Below are 6,063 nucleotides of genomic sequence, written 5' to 3' on the forward strand. Positions count from 1 at the left end.
AATCAAATTAATGCAAGGGCTAACCTCATTAAGGCCGAGACACTTGTATCCGACCACCCATACTGTACTTGTAGATTCAAGATTGAGAGACAAGCACGTAGTTTAGACATCTTGGCACCCTCGTACAATTGTGTTGATTGCAACTCTCGCATTTTCACCTCAGACTCTGACATCACGTGTACGTGGGATGTAGTGCCCCTAAAAATGGAATCCATCATGTCGACCATACCCTCGTCGTCATCCGGGAGACTATAGTCTTGTTGAAAGTGAGAAGGTATATGTGTACCCTCGTCACCCTCGTCATCCTGTCATAAGCTCATTCGTGTAAATAGAAGATCTTCTAATTCCGAGTATACAATAAGATTGCGAACTTAAATAGCTTTGACTTACCGATGATCCATCAACATGTGCAACACCAACGGGGGGTACTGGTTCCGGCTCCTCCCCATACATCCGCAAGTGGCGCATGATAATACGACGTTGATGTCGTACTTCTCGCTTGCAATGAGTGCAATGACAATATAACCTCTCCGTAAGCCACTTCGTGCTCCCGGGCTTTGGCGCATCATCGGATGAGCTTCCACTCGTCCCTTCCATCTACACTTATAAAACCAAAACATAAGCATGAAAAGGAGATGTACACAATTATGAGCATAGCATGTTTGATTTGAGCTTCTCTTGAGGCTATATAAAAAGAATGACGTCCCTATATAGTAAGGATTGAAACAAAAAATCCTATATAGTAAGGCTATGTAGTAAGAGGAGATATTGACAATTATAGGCATAGCATGTTTGAGCTTCACAAGAGGCCACACCAAAAAATAAACAGTAAGCGTCGCTATATAGCGACGCTGTGGGTTAAAACCCGAAACGCAGAAACCCGCGGCGTTTTGCTCAAAGCTTTCCTAATCTCTCAAGTAAGCTCCCCAAAATCTCCTCCCACCTATTTTCACTGACCTCCCATCTATTCCAAGCAACCTCCTACTCTATTTCCCACTCCTCACCCTTCTCCTACCTCTTGTGCACCCTCTCTCTCCTTTTTCCCTCTTTGGTTTCCAGAAAGAAAGTTCTTCAAAAGGTGAGTTTCTTTCAACAATGTAGGTTGTTTGTTTGTTAGCTTTGGTTTTGTGAGTGTTTCTACTTGTATTGCTAAAGTTTTAAACTAGTTTTCATGCTTGATTAGAAAGGATTCAAACAAAAAACGAAATTTCAAGAAAGAAAGAAAGAAACTGACCTCTTCTTCCTGTATTTCTCTTCCTTCTCTTCCTTCTCTTCTCCTCAATCTCCTCCTTTCCTTGTCTCCTCAATCTTCTCTTTCCTTGTCTCCTTTCAAGAAGTTGCTTTTGTGATCTCCTCTTTCCACTAACATCTTATTTGAAAAAATGGGTTGTTTTCTCTCTTTTGTAGGGCCAGTCCACTACACCGAGCGGGACATACTCTCTCTTTTGTGGGCCCAGTCCACTACACCGAGCGGGACATACTTTTACAGGTAAGTGCTTCCTCTTCTTTCCATTTAAGCTTTTTGTTATTTGCATTGGCCTGCAGCTAGCGCCTTAAGCGCTAGCTGCAGTGATGGGCATAGGAACCCTCTCTTCCCCCTTCTCTTTTTCTCATTTTTCCCCCTTCTCTTTTTTCCCTCTTCTCTTATTCTCTCTTTCCCCCTTCTCTCTTTCCCCCTCTCTCTTTTCCCTTCTCTCTTTCCTTTCCCCCTTATTCTCTATTTCCTTTCCCTCTTATTCTCTTATGCTTATGCTTCTCTCATTCCCCCTTCTCTATTTCCCCCTTCTCTCATTCGCATAAGCTCTTTTTCCGCATAAGCTTATGCGGAAATAGAGAATGAGAGAAGCTTCTCTCATTCTCTTTTTCCGCATAAGCTCCTTCTCTTTTTCCGCATGAGCATAAGCATGAGCTTATGCTTATGCTTATGCATAAGCATAAGCTCATGCTTATGCTCATTCATGAGCATGAGCTTATGCGTAAGTTTCCGCAAGAGCTTATGCGGAAATAGAGAATGAGAGAAGCTTATGCTTCTCTCATTCTCTTTTTCCGCATAAGCTCCTTCTCTCTTTTCGCATAAGCTCCTTCTCTATTTTCGCTTGAGCATAAGCATGCATAAGCTTATGCGGAAATAGAGAATGAGAGAAGCTTATGCTTCTCTCATTCTCTTTTTCCGCATAAGCTCCTTCTCTCATTCCGCATAAGCTCCTTCTCTATTTCCACATGAGCATAAGCTCATGCTTATGCTCATGCATGAGCATGAGCTTATGTGCAAGTTTCCGCATAAGCTCCTTCTCTATTTCTGCATGAGCATAAGCTCCTTCTCTCTTTCCGCATGAGCTCCTTCTCTCTTTCCGCATAAGCTCCTTCTCTATATCCGCATGAGCATAAGCATGAGCTTATGCTTATGCTTATGCGGAAATAGAGAATGAGAGAAGCTTATGCTTCTCTCATTCTCTTTTTCCGCATAAGCTCCTTCTCTCATTCCGCATAAGCTCCTTCTCTATTTCTGCATGAGCATAAGCATGAGCTTATGCGCAAGTTTCCGCATAAGCTCCTTCTCTATTTCCGCATGAGCATAAGCTCCTTCTCTCTTTCCGCATGAGCTCCTTCTCTCTTTCCACATAAGCTCCTTCATGCTTATGCTCATGCATGAGCATGAGCTTATGCGTAAGTTTCCGCATAAGCTTATGTGGAAATAGAGAATGAGAGAAGCTTATGCTTCTCTCATTCTCTTTTTCCGCATAAGCTCCTTCTCTATATTCGCATGAGCATAAGCTCCTTCTCTCTTTCCGCATGAGCTCCTTCTCTCTTTTCGCATAAGCTCCTTCTCTATATCTGCATGAGCATAAGCATGAGCTTATGCTTATGCTCATGCATGAGCATGAGCTTATGCGTAAGTTTCTGCAAGAGCTTATGCGGAAATAGAGAATGAGAGAAGCTTATGCTTCTCTCATTCTCTCTTTCCGCATAAGCTCCTTCTCTCTTTCCGCATATGCGTGAGCATATGCGGAAATAGAGAATGAGAGAAGCTTATGCTTCTCTCATTCTCTATTTCCGCATATGCCGAAACATGAGCATAAGCTTATGCTCACCCATGAGCATCCGCATAAGCTCATGCGGAAAAAGAGAAGGAGCTTATGCGGAAATAGAGAATGAGTTTCCGCATAAGCTCTTTCTCTTTTTCCGCATAAGCTCTTTCTCTTTCTCTTTTGCGTGAGCATATACGGAAATAGAGAATGATGCTTCTCTCCTTCTCTCTTTCCGCATATGCCGAAACATGAGCATAAGCTTATGCTCACCCATGAGCATCCACATAAGCTCATGCGGAAAAAGAGAAGGAGCTTATGCGGAAATAGAGAATGAGTTTCCGCATAAGCTCTTTCTCTTTTTCCGCATAAGCTCTTTCTCTTTCTCTTTTGCATGAGCATATGCGGAAATAGAGAATGAGAGAAGCTTATGCTTCTCTCCTTCTCTATTTCTGCATATGCGGAAACATGAGCATAAGCTCATGCTCACCCATGAGCATAAGCATAAGCTCATGCGGAAAAAGAGAAGGAGCTTATGCGGAAATAGAGAATGAGTTTCCGCATAAGCTCTTTCTCTTTTTCCGCATAAGCTCTTTCTCTTTCTCTTTTGCGTGAGCATATGCGGAAATAGAGAATGAGAGAAGCTTATGCTTCTCTCCTTCTCTATTTCCGCATATGCGAAAACATGAGCATAAGCTCATGCTCACCCATGAGCATAAGCATAAGCTCATGCGGAAAAAGAGAAGGAGCTTATGCGGAAATAGAGAATGAGAGAAGCTTATGCTTCTCTCCTTCTCTATTTCCACATATGCGGAAACATGAGCATAAGCTCATGCTCACCCATGAGCATAAGCATAAGCTCATGCAGAAAAAGAGAAGGAGCTTATGCGGAAATAGAGAATGAGAGAAGCTTATGCTTCTCTCCCTCTCTTTTTCTACATAAGCTCCTTCTCTTTTTCCGCATGAGCATAATCATGCGGAAACTCATCCTTCTCATGCTTATGCTCATGCATGTGCATGAGCTTATGCTTAAGTTTCCGCATAAGCTCATGCTTATGCGTGAGCTTATGCGGAAATAGAGAATGAGAGAAGCATAAGCTCATTCTCTATTTCTGCATAAGCTCATTCTCTATTTCCCCCTTCTCTCATTTCCCCCTTCTCTCCTTCTCTATTTTCCCTCATCTCTTTCCCCTTCTCTATTTCCCCCTTCTCTCATTCTCATTCTTTTCTTTCCTTTACATCTTCTTTCCCTCTTATCTTTCCCTCTTCTTTCCCTCTTTCCTTTCCCTCTTCTTTCCTTTCCCTCTTCTTTCTTCTTACCTATGCCTATGCCTATGAGAATGCTCATGTTTGTTTATTTGTTTTCTGTTTTCGTGTTTATGTCTATGTTAGACATGGGATCACGTCGCTCATCGGATGAGTACAGATAGCCTCACAGGAGGAGAGCTCACGATCTATATGCTCCAGAGGACTTTGATTCCTCTCAGGCGACTACCCCGAGGACTACCCCTGGTCGGACTCCTCTCGGTCCTAGCACTGTGACTACCCCTGGTCCGACCCCTCTTCCACGTAGCACTGCGACTACCCCTCAGGGGACTCCTTTGCTAGCCGCGCATGGCTTTGTTGGGACTCCCGACGAGTTTGTAGCACAAATGAGCGATGAGGAGGCAGCGAGATTCTTCTCTCTGCTCTCTTAGAGGACCTCCGCAATTCCTTCCCCTACACCGACGGGTGGACGTACAGCCCAGCCATCCCCTCGCGCCCCTTCGACCGCGGGATCATCACCTGTGCATGCCTCCTGCAAGGGAAGGAAGAGTAGGATGGGCGGCTCATGTTGTGCTGACTCAGGAGATGTAGACGAGTCAGCACACTCACGCTCCTTTAGGTCTCCACTTGGTCCGGAGACACAGTATCAGTCAAGTCCCTTTCCCTCTCCTACTCCCACAGCTACTCCTCGATCCGAAAGCGGTCGCGCAGCTTCCACTCCTTCAGACTCTGCTACCGTCAGTCCCCCTTACTCATCAGGGGATCTCTCCTATCAAATCACATCTGCCGGAGAGATAATAGAAGACAAAAAGGGCAAAGCAGTGATGGCCGCCATGAGGCGGTTGATGAGTCATCACTTCAAGAGCGGCATAAATATCGATTGGCGGTATCAAGATGCCCAAAAGAAGCAGGCGGTGATCGATGAGTTAAAACAAAGATATCCTAATCCGCCAAATGTGGAGTTTAATAACAGTTATATGCTCGAGCGCATGGGTTTGGTCCTAAAGCATCACAGATCAACCATGCGTACTTCCATTACAAAGGGGTTGGCTAAACCCAGCTGGGCAGACAAAGCTGATTGGAAGTACTTCAAGAAGCAACATAGGGACCATCCCGAAATGTTCGAGGGTCAGAGGAGGGCTGCGAAGAGACGGCTGGACGTCGTAGGTACTTCGCACTTTGGTGCAGGCGGACGGTATCCGTTCGAGGCAACCGTGGTAAGTTTACTTCTTTCCATTTAATGTATTGTTCTATTTGTTTTACTTACATATTACATGCACTTTAGCTAACTCTAACTCTCGTAAATTGGATCCACAGCAAGCTGCGATGGGTCGTCTTCCTACGGATGCAGAGATGCGGCACGCATTTCGGATAGGAACCAAGCCGTGGTTCATTGAGCAAGAGGCAATGGGAGCGACAGTCGATTGGGCTGAGGTCGCTGCTCGCATGGTATAAGTTTACTCCTACTTGTAATCTCACTTTTTAATTTAAGTTCCAATCTAATTTTTGATTTATATGGTTCACTCTTAGGGTCAAAGCTCAAGCGTCCCATCATCAGAGACGAGCGATCAACAGAGGCAAGGATCGGACGCAGGTGCCGAGGACGAGGGAGAAGACGCAGGTGTCGGGGACGAGGGAGAAGATGCAGGTGCCAAGGACTAGGGAACAGCCCAACAAGACGATTCGGATTCGGATTCGGATTAGTAGTGGTAGTAGCATTTTGTATATCCGCTCGTTAGAGCAATTTTGTATCGCCCTTTCACAGGGTAAT

The sequence above is a fragment of the Dipteris shenzhenensis genome, chromosome 2 (assembly GCF_047967505.1).
Source record: "Dipteris shenzhenensis isolate YYH24624 ecotype China chromosome 2, Dip_SZ_1.0, whole genome shotgun sequence".
In the NCBI taxonomy this organism is placed as follows: Eukaryota; Viridiplantae; Streptophyta; class Polypodiopsida; order Gleicheniales; family Dipteridaceae; genus Dipteris; species Dipteris shenzhenensis.